Source organism: Coenobita brevimanus, chromosome 55 (genome assembly GCF_032717465.1).
Source record: "Coenobita brevimanus isolate Jiangsu-jjx chromosome 55, ASM3271746v2, whole genome shotgun sequence".
Classification (NCBI taxonomy): domain Eukaryota; kingdom Metazoa; phylum Arthropoda; class Malacostraca; order Decapoda; family Coenobitidae; genus Coenobita; species Coenobita brevimanus.
Window position 1 is genome coordinate 34,965,834 of NC_137008.1, and position 22,616 is coordinate 34,988,449.

At 42.4% G+C, this 22,616-nt stretch overlaps 1 non-coding gene across 1 annotated transcript; it reads right to left on the bottom strand.

The window, feature by feature from the left end:
• Positions 1 to 22,211: 22,211 nt before the first annotated feature.
• On the bottom strand, positions 22,212 to 22,330 carry LOC145401468 (5S ribosomal RNA). The gene has a single exon (XR_013897606.1). It is a non-coding gene; the product is annotated as a 5S ribosomal RNA (ribosomal RNA).
• Positions 22,331 to 22,616: the final 286 nt, after the last annotated feature.

Here is a 22,616-nt window from a genome sequence, read left to right on the forward strand (position 1 = left end):
TGAATATCCCTGCGGGACACGCACGAAATTGGCGAAACCATCCCCGCGGTGTAGGAGTTAAAATGGTCATTATTTTAATAAAAAGAAAGCTGAATATGCAGTTATGGAGGACTATATAGTATGAATTGCTACCACTGATCTTACGAATTACCATTAAAATACTTTTTGAAACATTTATTACCTCCATATAAAATAACCTAAATCATAACCACTATAATAATATGATCTTAAATTTAACAAATAATCATAATTTAACATGATTATAATCATAATTTAATCATAATCATAAAAGTTTAAGAAAAATCTAATCATAATGAAAAATAATAAAACATAATAATCTTAATCAAATCATAATCAGAAAAAATAAAATGGATTAATCCTAATCTAATCATAATCACAAAAATATTCAGGGCAATAATCAAAATCATTTTAAATAATCATGCCCATGTCTGTCACCAAGCCTTGCAGAACCCCTTCGTCTTCGCTTAACAATACAATATAATCTGCAAACAACAGAACAGGAAGTTTCCAAATGCCTCTCTCTCATTAGGGCCATGCCAACATCCACTGCCCTACATTGTATCTCTTTTACAACCCCATCCATATACAGATTGAACATCCATGGAGACATTACACATCCCTGTTTCAATCCAACATTCAGTTCACTCAGTTCACCATGCACAAGCACTGCAGCCTTAGTGCCCTCATACATACTCTTCATGGTATTCAACAGCTTCCAATTTATTCCATACATTATTAACATTTTCCTCATTCCCTGTCTATCCACTCTGTCATGTGCTTTCTCCAAATCCATGAAGGCTGCATACAACTTCTTTCCCTCCTCTAAAAGCTTTAACACCGAAGACCTAAGGATAAATATCTGATCTACACAACCTCTTCCCTTCCTAAAACCTCCCTCTTCTTCTCCAACTAATTCCTCTGTTATTTCCCTAACTCTGTCAACGGGTATCCTTCCATATACTTTTCCTATTACACTAAGATAAGTGCCCCTGTGAGTACCACACACTTCTTTTTCCCCTTTTCCTTCGTACAGGGGAATAATTATACCTGACTTCCAATCCTCTGAGACTCTACCTTTTCCTAGGCCAATCTGCACATATTCCACATCCATTCTACTACAATCTCTCCCCCATGCTTAAACGTTTCACAACGGATGTCATCAATTCCTATTTTGACTTTCTTCATTGCCTCCATTACTTCCATCCTACTGATCTCTTCTCTCTTCTCATCTCTCTCCTTCTCCCAACCGCTTATACTGGCATCAATTTCTCTCTTCTTCACTATCAATATATTTTTATCTTTCACTCCCATACCACTTTCTTTTTTGCTTTGTCAAACTCTTTTTAGTTCCTTCCAGAACATTTTCTTATATTCCCTCCACTTCACACTCATATTCCTTCCAAATTCCTCATCCACTCTCTCCTTACTAATCTTTTCACCTCTCTCTTCCTCTCTACATAAACGGTAACTCTATTCCATTTCTGAACTCCCTTCATGCCTCTGCTTCCCATCCACTCATTATATGCTTTCTTCTTTTGCACCACAGCTTCTCTCATCTCTTCATTCCACCATGCTGTTCTTTGCACCCTCTTTTGTCTTCTCTTCACCTCACACACTGCACAGATTTCTTCTATGAATATCTTGCATACACCTTCCACCTCCCCCATCTGCTCTTAATCACATTTATTCAATCACTCCTCGACTTCTCTTTTATATTCTGCCTTCTTTTCATTCTCTTGCAATGTTTCTACCCTCCTTGTATTGACTATTTCCTCCTGCCCTACTCTCCATCTATTAATCTATTGCATTTGTACTTTGACTTTCAACACCACCAAGTAGCGGTCAGAAAGTTCACTCCCCTAACCTCGGTGTGCTTTTGCATTCATTACATACCTTCTCATTCTATCATCCACACTCACATAATTAAACAATGTCTTCCATTCATTCAGTTCACCACCCACCCTTTTCATCACTCGGCACATGTATCTGTGGATCATTTTGTGCCTAACGAGGGTACTGGCTATCATCAACCCCCTCCCCCTATTAATGTTCACTAGAGCACTATCATTCCCACAATCTACCCTTCGAACCATTGTCACACACACCCCTAGAGACCAATGGGTGTTGAACAACAGTTACGGAAAATGTTGCATAAAGTCCTATGGCTGTCGATGGTACAGAGGCTACCAAAAACTGGACAGCTGTAACCCAGCCTCTTTTATGACATGAATGGTACCTAGCCAATGGAAACTAAGAGATCAGGTGGTGGAAGGCATGATCCGGCCCCCTCCCTCGGTGTGGGGACCCCCTCCTCCCCAGGCCATCTCTCCACCTCCCTTTGTCCCATTGGATCCTGCTGTGTCCCCTCCCACCCAAACTATCTCCCATACCCCCTATAGACCATTTTGGGTGTGTGTGGCAGACATATTCCCTCCCTTTCCCCTCCTCCTGATTCCTCTCCACACTCCCTCCACCTCCCTACTCCCCCTTATTTCTCAAGCACGTCCCATTCTCGCTCATAACGAGAAGTGCCTTTTTTTTTTTTTTTTTTTTTTTTTTTTTTTTTGCAGTAACCATTAGACAAATGAAAGTGAAATATACATTTTCTGGTGTGTAAAATCAATCTCTTCAAATCTGTAAGACCAAAATTACTTTTGTGCAAATTTTTTTCTCTCTCTCTATACGCGAGGGTTTGATGTTCTTTGGCGGTTGATATTGCGGTAGTCATTAGTCATATGAGAGTGAATGTACATTTTCAGGTACCGGTATGTAAACTGAAGTTCTTGAAACCCGTAAGGAAAACTTTAACCTCGGTGAAAGTTAAAAAATCGGACCCTTTTTGCAGTTCTGGGGATAAGGGGGCTGGGAGAGTTGCAGTTTTTAGGGGTTAATACCAACATTTCCTTTTGTGCTCCACATATTGAGTTGGCTAAGGTTTTTACGCCAGATGCCCTTCCATGACGCAACCCTCCCCATTTATCCGGGCTTGGGAACGGCACTGAGTTGCACTGGCTTGTGCCCCCAGTGGCCAAGAAAGAGGTTGCTAAGGCAAAAGAAAAGGCATACCAGAAGCTGTACGAGAAGTTGAATAGTAGAGAAAGGGAAAAAGACCTGTACCAATTAGCCAGGCAGACAGACAGAGCTGGGCAGGATGTGCAGCATGTTAGAATGATAAAGGATGCAGATGGCAATATACTGACATGTGAGAAGAGTGTATTAAGAAGGTGGAAGGAGTATTTCAAAGAGTTGATAAATCTAGAAAATATGAGAGAGGGAAGGTTGGAAGAGTTGGAGGTAGTGAGTCAGGAAGTGCAAGAGATCAGCAGAAAGGAAGTAAGGAATGCCATGAAGAGGATGAAGGATGGAAGGCAGTTGGACCAGATGGTATACCATTGGAAGCATGGAGGAGCTTAGGAGAGATGGCTGTGACATGGTTTACCAGATTGTTTAACAAAATCCTGGAGGGTGAGAGGATGCCGGAGGAGTGGAGAAAAAGTATTCTAGTTCCGATTTTCAAGAACAAGGGTGATGTGCAGTGCTGCAGCACCTACAGACGTATAAAGCTGATCAGCCATGCAATGAAGATGGAAAATGAGTGGTGGAAGCTAGGCTGAGAAGAGAAGTGAGGATCTGCAAGGAGCAATTTGGTTTCATGCCAGGGAGAAGTACTATAGATGCCATATTTGCTTTGAGAACGGTGATGGAGAAGTACAGAGAAAGCCAGAAGGAGTTGCATTGTGTGTCTATAGACTTGGAGAAGGCTTATGACAGGGTACCGAGATAGAAGCAGTGGTACTGTATGAGAAAGTCAGGGGTGGCAGAGAAGTATGTGAGGATGGTGAAGGACATGAACGATGATAGTGTAACAGCAGTGAGATGTGCAGTAGGAATGACTGAGGGTTTCAATGTGGAGGTGGGATTGCATCAAGGATCGACTTTGAGCCCCTTCTTGTTTGCAATGGTGATGGACAGATTGACAGATGAGATTAGACAGGAGCCTCCGTGGACAATGATGTTTGCGGACGACATTGTGATATGTAGTGACAGCCGGGAGGAAGATGATGCAGAGCTTGAGAGATGGAGATATGCACTGGAGAGAAGGGGAATGAAAGCAAGCAGAAGCAAGACTCAGTACATGTGTGTAAATGAGAGAGATGACAGGGGAACTGTGAGGCTGCAAGGTGTAGAGGTGGCAAAGGTAGATGAATTCAAATACTTGGGGTCAACTGTACAAAGTAACGGAGAGTGTGGTAGAGAGGTAAAAAAAAAAAAAAGGGAGTGCAGGCGGGATGGAGTGGGTGGAGAAAGGTGACAGGAGTGATCTGTGACAGAAGGGTCTCTGCAGAAATGAAAGGGAAAGTTTATAAGACTGTAGTGAGGCCAGCCATGTTGTATGGAATGGAGACAGTACCACTGACAAAAAGACAGGTAGCAGAACTGAAGATGTGACATTTTTCACTAGGAGTGACGAGGTTGGATAAAATTAGAAATGATCATATTTGAGACAGCGCATGTAAGTCAGTTTGGGGACAAAGCTAGAGAGGCGAGACTGAGATGGATTGGACATGTGCAGAGGAGGGATGAGGAGTAAATCGGGAGGAGGATGCTGGAAATGGAGTTACCAGGCAGGAGAAAGAGAGGAAGGCCAAAGAGAAGGTTTATGCATGAAGTGAATGGGGACATGCGGGTGGTAGGTGTAAGAGAAGAAGATGCAGAAGACAAAGTAAGATGAAGACGGGTGATCCACTGTGGCAACCCCTAAGGGGAGAGCTGAAAGGAGAAGAAGAAGAGGAGGAGTTAACACCAACATGGTAGTCACGTTTCACTTTCCCCTTATCTTTCTGACTTGGCAGTTCCGACCTCTTACCATCACTTCTCTCAACCCCAGGACCGTCTCCCAAACCTCCAGAACAAAAGGCCAGAGCGCGAGAATAAAACAAGGAACACAAGCGGCAAGGTACAGAAAAAAAGGCATAAGGAGGAGTTTTAAACACACAGCATGCACAGCATTGCAGGTCTGTGCAATGGCGGCGAAGAAGCAACAATCACTTTCCATGCACATAGTTTGTTCATGTTTTCTCACCATGAACAGAAAGGTTTTTGGTACCAAACCCGGCATTTGGGAATATTTGCAGGTGACTGCTAACCATGAAACCGAGAACGAAGATGTCGCTAAACTTGGGGCTTTACTGTATTGCTAATGCAAATGTTTTTATTGCATCTGCGAAACTTTTCAAACTACTGTAAGGGCATTCGCTTCAATCCACGTGAACTCCTTCAGTACAAGATGTTTCCCAAAGTGAATAAAACTGTCTGGCATGCAAAATTAAATTTCCCTATAAAATACATTACAGTACTGAAGGGGTGTGTAGAATATTTACAGAAGAAATATTTGCAGCATGTGATGTGGTGTGTGGAAGGAAGAGAAGACGGAGGGGGGTGCAAGGAACAGCGTGGTGGACTGAAGAGGTGAAACAGGCTGTGGCACAAAAGAAGAAAGCATACAATGAATGGATGAGAAATAGGGGCGTGGAAGAGGTTGAGAGGCGGAAGAGAGAGTTATATGTAGAAAGGAAGAGAGAGGTGAAAAGATTAGTAAGAGAGAGTAAGAAGAGAGTGGATGAGGAATTTGGAAGAAATTTGAGTGTAAAGTGGAGGGACTGTAAGAAAATGTTCTGGAGAGAGGTGAAAAGAGTAAGAAAGGGTGGAAGTGAAGTTAGCAGGGGAGTGAAAGATAAAAATGGTAGATTACTAGTGGAGAAGGAAGAAAAAGTGAGCAGATGGAGAGAACACTTTAAGGAATTGTTGAACGTAGAGGATGGAAGTAATGCGAGTATAAGTGGCTGGGGAATGGCTGGGAGAAGGAGGGAGGTGAGAAGACAGGAAGAAATCAGTAGGATAGAAATTGTGGAAGCAATGAAGAAAGTTAAATCAGGGAAAGCCCCAGGAATTGATGGAGTGTGTGGTGAAATGCTGAAGCATGGGGGAGAGATAGTAATAAAATGGATGTGGAAGATGTGCAGATTGGCCTGGGAGGAAGGTAGAGTCCCGGGGGATTGGAAGTCAGGTATAATTATTCCCTTGTACAAAGGAAAAGGGGAAAAAGAAGTGTGTGGTAACCATAGGGGCATTTGTCTTCTTAGTATAATAGGAAAAGTGTATGGTAGGATACTTATTGACAGAGTTAGAGAAAGAACAGAGAAATTAGTTGGAGAAGAACAGGGAGGCTTTAGGAAGGGAAGAGGTTGTGTAGATCAGATATTCATTCTCAGATCTTTAGTGGAAAAGTTTCTAGAGAAGGGAAAGAAGTTGTATGCGGCTTTCATGGATTTGGAGAAAGCATATGACAGGGTGGATAGACAAGGATTGTGGAAAGTGTTAAGAATATATGGAGTAGATGGGAAGTTGTTGAATGCTGTGAAGAGTATGTACGATGGTGCGAAGGCTGCAGTGCGTGTGGATGGTGAACTAAGTGAATTCTTCTCTTTGAAGGTTGGGTTGAAACAGGGATGTGTCATGTCTCCATGGTTGTTCATCTTCTCTTTGAAGGTTGGGTTGAAACAGGGATGTGTCATGTCTCCATGGTTGTTCAATCTGTACATGGATGGGGTAATAAAAGAGGTACAAGGTAGGGTAGTAGATGTTGGAGTGGTCATGGTAGGAGAGGATAGTGTTTGGAAACTCCCTGTACTGTTGTTTGCAGATGATACTGTGCTGCTGAGTGAAGACGAAGGGGAGCTGCAAGGCTTGGTTGATGAGTTTGAGAGAGTGTGTAAGAAACGGAATCTAAAGGTGAATGTAGGGAAGAGTAAAGTGATGGTCTTTGAGAGAGGTGAAGTCAGTGAATGTACAGCGAGGTTGGATGGTGAGGAATTGGAAAATGTGAGTACGTTTAAGTACTTGGGTAGTGTGATGAGTAAGGATGGAGGTTTGGAGGGTGAAGTGCTTGAAAGGGTACAGCAGGGAAGAAAGGTTGCTGGTTCCTTTGAAAGCAGTGATAAGAAACAGGGAAGTGAGCATGGAAGTGAAAAAGTTACTACATGACAGTATTGTGATACCAACTCTAACGTATGGAAGTGAAGCTTGGACGTTGTTGGAAGGACACAAGTCAAGAGTGAGAGCAGTGGAAATGAGTTATTTAAGAGGAGCCTGTGGAGTCACATGGAGAGACAGGCTGACGAATGAGGATATAAAGAAGCGTTGTGGTGTTGATGTGGATGTGATAGGAAGCGTTATGAGGAACACACTGAGGTGGTTTGGCCATGTGGAGAGGATGGAGGGTGAAAGACTGACGAAGAGAGTTTATGTGAGTGAGATGGAGGGGGAAAGAGGGAGGGGAAGGCCGAGGATGAGATGGAGGGATGGGGTGGAGAGGTATATGAGAGAGGGGGGTGTGAGCTGGGAGCAGGGGAGTGAAATGGCAGGGGATAGAGCGACTTGGAGGCGATTTGTTTGTGGCCACCCCAAACGGGATTGAGGCGTCTGGCAATAGATAGATAGATAGATAGACTGGGTTGAGGTGGTTTCTCACCGAGCCCCTACCTGGACTTCTCCCACTCCTCCCCCCTTAACTACATCTGCACCACACTCATACCCATGCACACATGCACTAGGTTGCACTCATGGATTCACCATTGCCGATCATGATAGCTTTGCTAGGGCAGTAGTGAGGAAGAGGATAAATGGGATCGTCACTCTGATCACTTCGTCTGCTGTGAAATGGCAGATGCTGCTAGCCTGCTATGAATCACCTGCCAAGCACTGCTAATTTCAAATACAGGTAATCCCTTAATTCACGCGAACTTTTTTCATGCGTTATCGGTTATCCACGAATTTTTCGTACAATAATTAAAACAAAATTATAGTATTCAAATAAATAATTTTAATATACAAGAGAAATAAATAAAATATAAACATGTCTACCTGCTGCCCGTGTGTATACATTGTGTGTGTGTGTGTGTGTGTGTGTGTGTGTGTGTGTGTGTGTGTGTGTGTGTGTGTGTGTGTGTGTGTGAGGTTGGTCTACCACACACCAAAGAGTCAGTTTGAATCTGACGGTCGAACCGTGCATGACTCGCGAGTCGTTATTTGTGGCTTATCTTTCTGCCTTCCAGTGATTGCTTGCCTTGTTAGCCTACATGGGGCCTAAGCGTAGTGCTAGTGATGCATGTGGTAACACACCAAAACGGACTCGTTAAGTGATGTCGCTGACAGAGAAAGTTAAAGTGTTGGACAAACTTAGGGAAGGAATGTCGGCGACGATTCACCATCAGGACAATTCCCCATCATTTATTTACATATCAGTTTATTTAGCAAGTACAGCACACTAGTTTTTTACTTATATGAGTTATAAAATCCCCCTGAAAATTAGTTATTAAAGTATTAATCAATAATAAGTACCATATTTACAGAATGACGGGGAATCGTCCATGTTTTGGTGGTGAATTGACTTGACAGTGAATTGTCTCAGAACCGTATGTTTGGGGTAAGTCAACTGTTCATACAATAAAGAAAGCAGAATGTATCATACAGGAGGCAGTGAGGGCTAGTGCACCAGACCGTGCTAAAGTGTCTCCACCTACGCCTGTGAATTGTCTCGGAACCATATGTTTGGGGTGAATGAGTCAACTGTTCATACAATAAAGAAGCCAGAATGTAGCACACGGGAGGCAGTGAAGGCTAATGCACCAGACTGCCGAAAAGTCTCCACCTACGCCTGTGCTTGTCAGCATTCAGTGTTAAATTTCTTACATATTTGTTGTTTTTCATACTTTATGCTAGTTTATAAGGTGAATGTAGTACATAAACAGTATTATTCAAATGTAATATACTTAATACACGTGTAATTACGTGCACACAAGGGCAGAATGTATACGCGAATTTACCACATACGCGAAGGGTCAGGGAACGTAACCCTCGAGTGAATTAAGGGCTTACTGTACTGTATTAATTATGTTTACTCAGTAAATTAATCATATTTTCATAACTAGAGTACAGTAAAGCCCAAGGTTTCGAGCCTAATTAGTTCCGTGAAAGGTACTGCGAACCGTGAAACCGCTAAACCTGGGGTATTGATCCTATGGGAAACAGGCTAATTGGTTCCAGGTTCCATGCCAACTCCCCATAAAACCCATATATGCAGTGTAAAATTTACTGATTATGCCTGAAAAGAAACCAATATTAATACAAAGTTGTGGAAGCAATGAAGAAAGTTAAATTGGGGAAAGCCCCAGGAATTGATGGAGTGTGTGGTGAAATGCTGAAGTATGGGGGAGAGATAGTAGTAGAATGGATGTGGAAAATGTGCAGATTGGCCTGCGAGGAAGGTAGAGTCCCGGAGGATTGGAAGTCAGGTATAATTATTCCCTTGTACAAATGAAAAGGGGAAAAAGAAGTGTGTGGTAATCATAGAGGCATCTGTCTTCTTAGTATAATAGGAAAAAGGTATGGTAGGATACTTATTGACAGAGTTAGAGAAAGAACAGAGGAATTAGTTGGAGAAGAACAGGGAGGCTTTAGGAAGGGAAGAGGTTGTGTAGATCAGATATTCATTCTTAGATCTTTAGTGGAAAAGTTTCTAGAGAAGGGAAAGAAGTTGTATGCAGCTTTCATGGATTTGGAGAAAGCATATGACAGGGTGGATAGATATGGATTGTGGAAAGTATTAAGAATATAGGGAGTAGATGAGTTGTTGAATGCTGTGAAGAGTATGTATGATGGTGCTAAGGCTGCAGTACATGTGGATGGTGAACTGAGTGAATTTTTCTCTTTGAAGGTTGGGTTGAAACAGGGATGTGTCATGTCTCCAAGGTTGTTCAATCTGTACATGGATGGGGTAATAAAAGAGGTACAAGGTAGGGTAGTGGATGTTGGAGTGGCCCTGGTAAGAGAGGGTAGTGTTTGGAAACTCCCTGTATTGTTGTTTGCAGCTGATACTGTGTTGTTGAGTGAAGACGAAGGAGAGCTGCAAGGCTTGGTGGATGAGTTTGGGAGAGTGTGTAAGAAACGGAATCTACAGGTGAATGTAGGGAAGAAAAGTGATGGTCTTTGAGAGAGGTGAAGTCAGTGAATGTACAGCGAGGTTGGATGGTAAGGAATTGGAAAATATGAGGACGTTTAAGTACTTGGGTAGTGTGATGAGTAAGGATGGAGGTTTGGTGGGTGAAGTGCTTGAAAGGGTATAGCAGGGAAGAAAGGATGCTGGTTCCTTGAAAGCAGTGATAAGATGCAGGGAAGTGAGCATGGAAGTGAAAAAGTTACTACATGACAGTATTGTGATACCAACTCTAACGTATGGAAGTGAAGCTTGGACGTTGCTGGAAGGACACAAGTCAAGAGTGAGAGCAGTGGAAATGGGAGCCTGTGGAGTCACATGGAGAGACAGGCTGACAAATGAGGATATAATGGAGCGTTGTGGTGTGGATGTGGATGTGATGGGAAGCATTAGGAGGAATACACTGAGGTGGTTTGGCCATTTGGAGAGGATGGAGGGTGAAAGACTGGCAAAGAGAGTGTATGTGAGTGAGGTGGAGGGGGGAAGAGGGAGGGAAAGGCCGAGGATGAGATGGAGGGATGGGGTGGAGAGGTATATGAGAGAGGGGGGTGTGAGTTGGGAGCGGGGCAGTGAAATGGTGGGGGACAGGGCGACATGGAGGCGATTTGTTTGTGGCCACCCCGAACGGGATTGAGGAGTCTGGCAATAGATAGATAGATAGACAGTAAATCATAGGCTAGGAAACTCACTTGGAAGGCTGGAGTGAGGTGATTAATGGAAAGGATTGGGGTGTAATTTCCAAGGCAGGTGGTGAGGCTAACTCATCGTGCTTCTTCCTCATGCTTCTCACTGTTGACTCAGGAATCTTAAATGTTTTACAAATTTCAGGATTCTTAGCACACTGCTCCATCTGCGCCACAATTTTACCCTTCAAATCACTGTCTTACACACACTTCTTAGCACCAACATGGTAGTCACATTTCACTTTCCCCTTACCTTTCTGACTTATAGGTTTCAACCTCTTACGGTCACCTCTCTCACCCCCAGGACTGTCTCCTAAACCTACAGAGCAACAGAAAACCACAGCATGAGAGTAAAACTAAGAGCACGGGCAGCAAGGCACAGAAAAAAAAAAAGGCATAGGGAGCAGTTTTAAACACAGCGCTTGAGGAACAAGTGACAATCGCTTTCCATGCATGCGGTTTGTTAACGTTTTCTCACCACATATGGAGGGGCTTTCGGCGCCAAACCCAGAGCTTGGGAATATTTGCAGGCGACTGCTAACCACGAAACCGTGACCGAAGATGTCGCTAAACTTGGGGCTTTACTGTAACTGGCTGACTCCTGAGTGGCTGAGACATTGCTCAAGCACTCTAGTAACAGCTGCAAAATTCATGGTTGCTGTAATTTCAGGGAGTATTGTTTAATGCTGCAACTGTTTTTCCCTGTTTTTCACCACCAGTAATATAGGACTGTTACCTTCTATGATACTCTTTGTCTCGAATGAAACAAAAATATCAGTAAGAGAAGCCAGTCTAACAAGGGCTGAATTTCCATATGAGACAGACATTTGTTATAATGACTCAGCAGTCTCACTAGCCAACATCTCTCCAATATTACTGCCTTGATAGTTAGTGAGTGGATGGCAAATGGAGCGATCGTGATTGCTTTTCAGAAGGTCAGCAGGGTATTCACCAGTGATCATATTAGCTGGCTAAGGTAAGGTGAATGCTAGATGCTAAATTGCTAAACCCCTAGACCACAACATGGCCAGTTGTACTGTAAACAAACTGCAAGTGTTTTGTGTTCCTGAAGCTGGATGTTTCTAAAATCTGCTGAGTATATACGCAAGTGCATGTAATTTTATTACAAGAAAGCAACAGTCATTATAATCTCATAAATACCTGTGATTGCCAGGCTGTGAGAGGATCATCTGTATAAGAGTTTCTTCTAAGAGGAGCCAAGCTAACCTGTCTAGTCTGGTCTCCAGGACACATGGGGATATTTCAAGGTAAATCTGAAAAAAAAAAAAAAAAAAAAGTCTCATATGACGTACAATACAGTAATCTATCTGGTTACTATTTCCTCCAGACTTGTATGTAATCAACCTACAGTGGGGTCTCCCAATATGCATGATCTCAATATGTGAAACATTTAACATGCAAACTTGACTCAGGAAAAACAATAATTTTTTAATATGCGAAATGTGATTCTAAAATGCGAATCCATCATCTCAAAGCAAGGTAGAAACAGTGTTCCCACTCAAAATAGTAGTATACGAAGCCACCACCATATGGCTGATCGGTTTCCCACCCATTTCCTCTCTCACAGAGTCTCAAGACTCTCAGTCTGTGCCTGACCACGTTGCGCTCGCATACTGTGGTGTTTTTAACACTGTACATGAACCGTTCTTGCTCAGCTGTTACATCATGGCCCCAATGCTTCATTCCAAGAATAAGAGGATCACTTTGGATCTGAAAATGAAGGTTGTAGAGTTGAATAAGCACAGTAAAGAGAACTCAGATACTGGACGTGAACTTGGCTTAGGTGAACTGACAATGAGGAACATCCTCAAGAACAAGGTGCAGATTTTACAAACTGTCAAGACTTATGGAGGACAGCAAGAGGACAGATGCACTAAGCTTGCTAATCCCACAAATGGAGCACTACCTAGCTTGCTACATTCACAGTTCTATTATCTTTCTTTGAGCAAATGTCTTTCTTAAAATGACAGTCAATAATGGGGAAGTACTGTAAATGACAAAGATAGGGTGATGTTGAAAATACAGTATACTGTACATTTACTGCCACTGATTCAATGGTTTCTAATATGCGAAATTTCCACTATGCAGCGCATTACGTAGACCATTTTCTCGCAAACTGGAAGACCCCACTGTATGTTCTATCCTATAATGTGTGTTGCACACAATCACATTCCTTGTCTCCTCAAGCTCAAGTATCCTATCCCTTCCTCATTTCTCATACCATAAATGCATCCCTCATGTAGGCTACCCCTTCATATCCTTGAGCTGGCTCACCTACATGACCACCGAAGTCTCATCCCAAAACTATAATCTCACCGTCCCCCATACCACTTACCATAATGTCATCTCAGAATCTAACCTTTTTTTCTACATCACCCAAGCCAGCCTGTGGAGCATACACCAATATACAGTAAATGAAATATGAGCCTACCGAATAAAATTTCCACTACTATAATCGTTTCATTAACTCTTTATTACATTCAAGACATATTCCATCCATTTTCTCTTAACCAGCACAACCACACCACCATATCCATCTGCCATTCCCTGCCAAAATATCTTAGACAATCCCTCACAGCAATCATTCTGGCTGATCCTCTCCTATAGCTATCTACCCTTCAAACTACCCACATTCCATAATGCCAATCTGATCCCCTTGGGCGATTTAGAAATATGAGACTTTCGCTTCTTCTGACTTTTTGCCATGTCATTAAAATTAAACAGGGAGAGATACAGACCACTGAACTTGCACAGTCCCATGTCCAGGCATGGGAATTGGGACCTATAGCCCACCATCTTTTTTTTTTTTTTTTTTTTTTTTTCATGCGAGGAAGAAGGAACCAAAGGCCATGAGCCCGCAATAACAGTTCCCTCCAAGAGAAAAACGAAATACAATAGAGAGCCAAATTCAAGATCCGATCATTTTGAGATGCCTGGACACACTGCGTTTGAAAAACTGGAGATCATAGGCAGCAGGAAATACAGACAGAGGGAGACAGTTCCAGAGCTGACCTGTTGCATAAATGAAAGACTGGGAGTAAAGGTTAACTCTTGCATTAGAGAGTTGGACAGAAAAGGAATGAGAGTTTGCTGCCAGACGGGTGCTACGCGCCCGTCGTAGAGGTGGAGGAATGCAAGCAGACAGTTCAGAGGAGCAGTGACCATTAAAGTAGCGACAGAAAAGAGATGAAGATGCAACAGTGCGGCGAAAAGACAGAGGTTGAAGGGAGTCAGTAAGAGGAGGAGAGTTAATGAGACGAAAAGCCTTTGACTCCACCCTATTGAGAAGAGCTGTATGTGGGGAACCTCCCCACACATGAGAGTTGTACTCCATACAGGGGCGGATAAAACCCCTGTATAGGGTCAACAATTGTGCAGGGGTAAAGAAAGAGCGGAGTCGGCTTAGCACACCCAATCTCTTGGAAGCAGATTTTACAAGAGATGTAATATGATCTTTCCAAGATAAGTCCCGAGTAAATGAAACCCCAAGCATGTTCAAGGATGATGCAAGATTAAGCTGAATATTATTAAACATTAGTGGGTATACCTGTGGAAGATTTTGTCAGGTTGATAGGTGTAAGAACTGAGTCTTAGATGCATTAAAAACAACCATATTATTTTTACCCCAGTCAGAGATACGAGCCTAGTCAGACATTAGGTGTGCCATAGCCTCATCCCTTGTTTGTTGAAGTAACTGTTGAGATGGGCGTTGCGGGAACCGAATGGAAAGGTGAAGGGTGGAGTCATCAGCGTATGAGTGGATAGGGTTAGATGTACAGCTTAGAAGATCATTGATGAATAAAAGGAAGAGAGTTGGTGATAGGACAGAGCCCTGAGGAACACCACTGTTGATAGATCTAGGAGAAGAACAATGGCCGTCTACAACAGCGGCTATAGAACGACCAGAAAGGAAGCTAGTGATGAAGGCACAGATAGAAGGATAGAAACCGTAGGAGGGCAGTTTGGAAATTAAAGATTTATGCCAGACTCGATCTAAAGCCTTTGAGATGTCAAGTGCAATGGCAAAGCTTTCGCCAAAGTCCTGAAAGGGACTGGCAATGGCCTCCGGGCATCCTGTGGTCAGTGAGGGTGTTAATCGTCCACTCACTCCGTGTTGTGATACTCTGTTTGAGGGTGACTTGGAACACCGAGTGATAATGCAAATCTTTTCCTGTAAACCAGGAAATCATTTAATATGCTGGGTGATAACCTTATAACCAACTAACAAGTGTTCCCTGAGTGTCAACAAGTAGGCTGGTGGAGAGTTAATGTCCCTCTCTGGAAAGCTACTAACCAAAAATAGAGTACAGTACAAAAAAAATGCTTTGGACCTGGACAGACCAACAGAGGATAACCAAGAACCTGCCAAAGGACATGGTACGGTACAGATTACAACATGGAACGTGAGGGATGCGAGTATTGAGGTGAAAGAGAGATTGTCCAGGTGCTTGAGGATGCAAAAGTGGACATATGTGGATGGAATGAGACTAGATGGGGGTGTGAAAGCGTGAGAGAGTGGGAGTTTGGATGGGGTATATGCATAGGAGTATGTGAGAATGAGAGGGCAAAGGAGGGTAAATGTATTGTTGTGTGCAAGAGATGGAGGGAGAATATAAGAGAGTATGGATCAGTTGCTTCAAGGAATGTATGGGTAAAGATTGAAAGTAGGAATAAGAATGCAGGCAACTGTGTGGGTGTGTGTGCCAATGCAAGACTGAGCAAGCAGAGTGAATGAGGAGTTCTGGGCAAATATGGAGGCGAGCATGGAAAAGTTTGAGAGGATTGAGAGTGTGCTTTTGACTGGAGATATGAATGACAAAGCAGGGAATGTGAAGGTGGATGGAGTGGTTGGTGAGTGCAGTGTGCCTGCAGATGAATGAGAATGGCAGTGCTCTTGTGGACATTTGTGCACTCTTTAGGCACAAAATGAGGTACACTATATGTGGTGAGTGATGACAAGGGTGGGAGATGAACTGAAGGAATGGAAGGTAATGACTGATCATATATGTGTGGATGACAGAATGAGAAGGTATGTAATGGATGCAAGAGCATACAGAGGTTGCGGGAGTGGACTTTCTGACCAACACTGGGTGGTGGTGAAAAAGTCAAGGTACAAATGCAACAGAAGAACAGAAGGAGGGATAGACAGGGAGGAGTAGTACATACAAGGAGGGTAGAAAGGGTTGCAAGATGATCTGGAAAAAAGGCAGAATATAAGAGAAAGGTGGAGGAACAATTGATTAAATATGATTCGGAGCAAATGGGGGAGGTGGAAGGTGTGTGCCTGATATTCACAGAAGAAATCTGTGAAGCATGTGAGGTGAAGAGAAGACAAAAGGGAGTGCAAGGAACAGCATGGTGGAAGGAAGAGGTGAAATAAGCTGTGGCACAAAAGAAGAAAGCGTATAGTGAGTGGATGGGAGGCAGAGGCACGGAGGAAGTTGACAAATGGAAGAGAGAGTTATAGTGTATGTAGATATAAAGAGAGAGGTGAAAAGATTAGTAAGAGAGACTAAGAAGAGAGTGGATGAGAAATTTGGAAGGAATCTGAGTGAAAAGTGGAAGGAATGTAAGAAAATGCTCTGGAAGGGGCAAAGAGCATTGGACAGGGCAACAGAGAAGAAGGGGAGTGAAAGATAAAAATGACAGAAGAAAATGATAAAGTGATAGTGGAGAAGGGAGAAAAAGTGAGCAGATGGAGAGAACACTTCAAGGAATTGTTAAACACAGAATGGCAAGGAGATCAAGAGAGGTGAGAAGGGAGGAAGAGATCAGTAGGAGGGAAGAATTGGAAAAAAAAGGAAAATCAAAATGGGGAAAGCCCCAGGAACTGATGGAGTGTGTGATGCAATGATGAAGCATGGGGGAAGAGATAATAGAATGGATGTGGATGATGTGCATATTGGCCTGGGAGGGAGGTAGAGGCCCGAATGATAGAAGGTCAAGTATAACCATTCACCTGTACAAACGAAAAGGGGAAAAAGAAGTGTGTGGTAATCATAGGGACATTTATCTTCTTAGTGTAACTGGAAAAGTATATGGCAGGATAGCTACTTACTGATAGAGTTAGGGAAATAACAGAGGGATTAGTTGGAGAAGAACAGGGAGGTTTTGCAAAGGGAAGAGGCTGTGTAGATCAGATATTCATTTTCAGGTATTTAGTGGAAAAGTTTCTAGAGAAGAGAAAGAAGTTGTATGCAGCCTTCATGGATTAGGAGAAAGCATATGATAGAGTGGACTGACAAGGAATGTAAAAAATATTAAGAATACATGGAGTACGGTAGCCTAAATGGGAAGCTGTTGAATGCCGTGAAGGGCACATATGACGGTGCTAAGGCTGCAGTGCATGTGGATGGTGAACCGAGTGAAAATTTCTATCCGATTGTTGGATTGCAGCAGAGGTGTATCATGTCTCTATGTTTGTTCAATCTGTATATGTACTGGGTTATAAAAGATACAAGGTAAGGCAGTGGATGTTGGAATGACCCTAATGGAAACTTCCTGTAGCTACTGTTGTTTGCTGATGATACCGTACTGTTAAGTGACGATGAAGGGGAACTGCAAGCCTTGATGAATGAATTTGGGAGTGTGTAACAAACAGAATCTAAAGGTGAATATAGGAAAGGGTAAAGATATGGTCTATCAGAGAAATGAAGTCACTGAATATACAGTAAGGTTGGATGATGAGGAAATGGAAGATGTGAGTGCATTTAACTACTTGGGTGGTGTGATGAGTAGGGATGGAAGTTTGGAGGATGTTTGAATGGGTACAACAGGGAAGAAGGGTTGTTGGTTCTTTGAAAGCAGTGATAAGAAATAGGGAAGTGAGCATGGAAGTAAAAAAGCTGCTGCATGCTAGGACTGATACCAACTCTAACGTATGGAAGCAAAGCTTGGACCTTGTTGGAAGCACAAAAACCAAGAGTGAGAGTAGTGGAAATGAGTTTAATGAGAAGAGCATGTGGAGTTACATAGAGAGGCAGGCTGACAAATGAGGAAGTGAAGCATTGTGGTGTGGATGTGAATGTGATGGAAAACGTTATGAGAAACACAATGAGGTATTTTGGCCATGTGGAGAGAGTGGGGAGTGAGAGACCAACGAGGAGAGTGTGAGTGAAGTGGAGAGAGGGAGAGGGAGGGGAAGGCCGAAGATGAGATGGAGGGATGGAGTGAAGAGGTATATGAGAGAGGGGGGTGTAAGCTAGGGGGAGGGAAGTGAAATGGCAGTAGACAGGGCAACATGGAGGCAATTTGTTTGTGGCAACCTCTAAAGGATTAAGGCATATGGCAATAGACAGACAGACAGACAATCTCTCAAGGCAATCATTCAGGCTGATCCTTCCCTATATCTAACCTCCTGCAAACAGCTCTGCCCTTCAAACTATGGGTACCCACATTTCAATATGCCACTCTGATCCCCTTGAGAGGTTTAGTGTCATAAGGCTTCTGCTTTTTCTCATTTTATGCCTTCTCATAAAAATTACATACAAGTAGATACAGACCACAAGCCCTACCCACCAACACAGTCCCAAGTCCAGGCACGAGACTTGGGACCCACAGCCTACTAGCTGTCAGCAATGACTGTGGCAGTGGCCTCAGGGCACCCTGTCAGGACAGACACAGGGACACCCTCCAAGTGCACCTTGGCACTGTAACTACCTCACTATTATACACCCACTGATAGGGCAGCCTTCTGGGGTGCTACTCCCAGGTTTGGACCCCCTCTCTATCAGGTGGAAGTGGCAGCCTGGGAACCACAATGCCCTGTAGCCTCTAGCACAGATCCATGCCCCAACCCATCCCGGTCCCAAAAACTACCTGGTGGAGTCCATGTCATGTCTCTCCATTAATAGCTCTGCCACTAGACAGTGGGGACAAAGATTTCTGGCATATTGTGCTAAAACTACTTTCCTGAAGACCTTCTTTGGTAATCCTTAAGGAGACATAGGACCACCCCACTTTGCAGTGTTCTTCTGTTTTTCCCTTATCCTAACTCTTCATGGGACTCTTTAAGTAGCTAGCTAGTTTCTGACTGCATTTTCAAGTTTCAATTTTTTTTTTTTTTTCTTATGGAACAGTGAAAAGCATTTAAAAAAGCAGTGTTTGTTTACATATGGATCCCATTTAACAGACGGATGCCATATTGTGGTGCTTGAAGACAGGTGAATGCTATCTTAGAATGCCATTTTTGAACAAAAATTCCTTTATCTGTCACTGTTATCCAAACCTAACCTAAATTTTCATAATGTAGCCCAACCTAATTTATCCTGACCTAACCTATTCTATGCTAACCTAGCCTAACCTAACCTAACTTATCCTTTATGTAATCATATCCTTGTTTACTGATGGATCCTCTTCATACTCAAAGACACACTTCTGTATTGTACATCTTTACAAAGTCACTGAATTGCTGGTGAAAAATGTTGCTTAATTTTAAAAGGCGGTTCTAGCTATGTCTCCTTTGGGATTTATTTCACACAGACTTATGTAGAGAAGTTCTGGAAGAGACTTTTCAGCCTGTAACTCTAGCTCTGCATTTTTGCTATCTGGTCATGGATTACAGTATATCTTTTTGTTTCCAGTGCTTATCATGGCGTTCTTCAAAAGTTAACGTATTGGGTGCTTAAACAATCTGCACAGGCAAGTTGTTCCACATATCAACTGTTCTAAACGTGAAAGTATGTTTCTTTAAGTTCAACGAGGCTCTTCATGTAGCTATGTTTAATACTAATGTCCTCTAGTATGTGACTCTTCTCTTAATTCAAAGTACCAGTAGATCCTTTGCCACATCTGCATCATACTGTGTATACCAGTCAGTATCCTGAAGCATTCAATCACGTCTCCTCTCACATGTCTAGATACTAATGCAGATAGCTAGTATAGCTATGACAGTGTTTCAAACCTGGTACTAACCTAATGGCTCTCCACTGTACACTTTCAATAGTTTCAGTATCCTTTCTGAGGTGCAGACACCACACTTGATTTGCAAATTCTGGGTGAGGCCTTACCAAAGCGACAAACAATATTTTAAGTAAGTTCTTATCCAAACTCTCAAAAAGTTTTCTGGATTAACCCAACTATCTCATTTGCTTTACCGACACTAATTTTTTTCCGCTAGATGGTTTTCAAAACTCAGCTTTTATCTATAATTACTCTCATGTCCATCTCACTATCACTTTTGTCAAAATAATGTTTCTCTTGGAACATTTTATACCTCTTCTCTCTACATTCTTTGCTAACTTGTCTTATCCTCATAAAGATTTGAACAAAGATTAGCCCAGGAAGTAAAAGATAACCCACGAGTGTTTCATGCCTACTGCTGATGTAAGACTTCCATCAAAGAAGTTACTCAGCTGAAGAGAGAAAACAGATCCCTCATCACTCCCAATCATGAAGCTTGTGAACTCCTAAACCAAGAGTTCCAACGAGTCTTTCAAGAGGATGATACTGTGCCAGAAGCCTCTAGCATTTCTGACGGTGAAGGAGTACATGAATGTAACTTCTCAGTTAGTGATGTAAGGGACCTGATAGAGAATCTGAGGTGTACATCTGCCTGAGGACCTGATGGTGTTCACCCAAAACTCCTCAAAGAATGTAGTTCCAATCTGCTTGAACCTTTACTGTCATCTTTCACGAATCTCTCAGAATTGGTACAGTAATATCCCCACAAACTGGAGAAAGGCTAATATCACTCCAATCTTTAAGAATGGAAGGAGAACAGACTCGTTAAATTACCTACCAGTGAGTCCAACCTCTGTCCCATGTAAACTTCTGGAGCGATTAATTAGGAATGAGATAGTGGATCACCTTGAGAGAAATAACCCCCTCAGTGAGCATCAACGTGGTTTTTTGAGCTAAACGATCATGTATCACACAAATGATAGAGTATCTAGAACTGGAAACTGCCATTGATGAGAAAGACAGTGTGGATGTAATCTACCCTGACTGCAGGCAAGGTTGGAAAAAATCACAGATTATTGTAAAATAAAAAAATAAAAAAAAAATGAATAAATAAATTTAAATCAGACCTTTCTTATTACAAAGCTGTGATTTTTTTTTTCCAACCCTGTTTGTGCCTTTGGGAATTCTGTCAAAAGAGTACCATACTGGGTCATCTTTCCTCCCACTTGCTGCAGTGTGTCCATTAGGCATGATTATATATCACTGTTCAAATAAACACTTACAAAACTGAAAATAATAATGCGAATGGGAAGTGGGAGTAAGGCAGTGCACCACAGGCTAGCATTTCTTGGTATGGGGGAGGTTACTCACACTGTCAGATACTGAAGAAAGTTGCCAACTTGTCTTTTAGATTTTTTCAAAATATATTTTGTCAAATTAGGATCATAATGGTAGGTGGTGGCAACCATCATCCACTCACTTGATGTAGTGCTGCCTACTCCTTCCTTAGCCTTTATCATTCTTTTTCTGTGCCTGCCCTCCTCTCTTCCTATTTCTCCCATCTTTCCTGTCACTTCTTATTGCTTTTCTTTCCTTTACAGGTGGCTTTACATAGAATGACAAGCCTAATGGTATCCTGTAAGCCAAGAATCCATTTACAACGCTGGGTGGTAATCATATAACCAAACCATACGTGCTCCCTACGTGTCAACAAGTGGGTTGGTGGAGGGTTAGTGCCCCTCCCCGTAAACCAACTAACTCAAAGTCAAATGGCCACCCCTTACGGGATTATGGCGTCTGGCAATAGATAGATAGATAAGATCATAATCATTAGACTGAATCATGTTACTGTGTATTCCAAGAAGAGTAAGTTAACTCTGAGTATAATCACATTGATTGTTATTATCAAACAGCCTTCTGTCCTTTGTTTTCTAATATTTGCTTTGTAACAAAAGGCAATCATTGGTGCCTGACTTGATCAAGATCAGTACAGGAAAGTAGGCCAAGCAGACTTGATGCATCTGTACAATGCGCATCCATCACATTCTCTGTCTTCTTCATTCTTACTGAAAATATCAACAACAACAACAAAAAAATCCACGTATAACTTAGAAGTAACAAACGTTACCAATTTTCATTACGTCCCTGAACTATTCTAAGACTTACCTTTTAAGCCTAGTTTGAGTTGGGGAAGCAAATTTTGTAGGGGTAGTCATATAGTGGCTTAGGTTAGGTTATCGCTCGTAGCGGATGAATGTCGGCCATATTGGCTGGTGCAGGCGTGTGCACTCGGTCTATGTCAGGCCCTAGTTAAGGTCAGGTTAGGTTAGTTTAATGCAAAATAGTGTGTTTTTAATTAATTTTGATCTTGATTTTGGGGGATAAACCCACTTTTGGAAATCTTACTCAAAATTCATTCATCATCATTGCCAGACGCCATGTATCCCAGACGGGGTGGCCAAGGGCTTAGAGTTAATTGTTTTACAGGGAGGGGCACTAATCCTCCACCAACCCCACTTGATACGTAGGGATGCCAACAGCATCTGGTGTTCCCAAGTGGTCACCCATCCAAGTACTAACCAGACCCAACGTTGCTTAACTTCGCTGATCGGACGGGAAGCGGTGTACTCAACGTGGTATGGCCATTGGCACTCAAAATTCCACAAGGGTATATTCCTCCTAAAATGGTCAAAAATAATTAAAACACAGTATTTTGCATCGGAAAACATAAAAATAATAATAAAAGAAAACGTTGGTTACTTCTAAAAATTTACCAAAATCCATTTTGATTTAAATCATGATTTTTTCACTTTGATTTAAATCATAACAACCCTGACTGCAGGAAAGCTTTTGACATGGTACCACACAGATGACAGCCTATTACCAAACTCCAAGCAGCAGGGATTAGAGGTGAAGTGCTAAACTACATTAGTGCT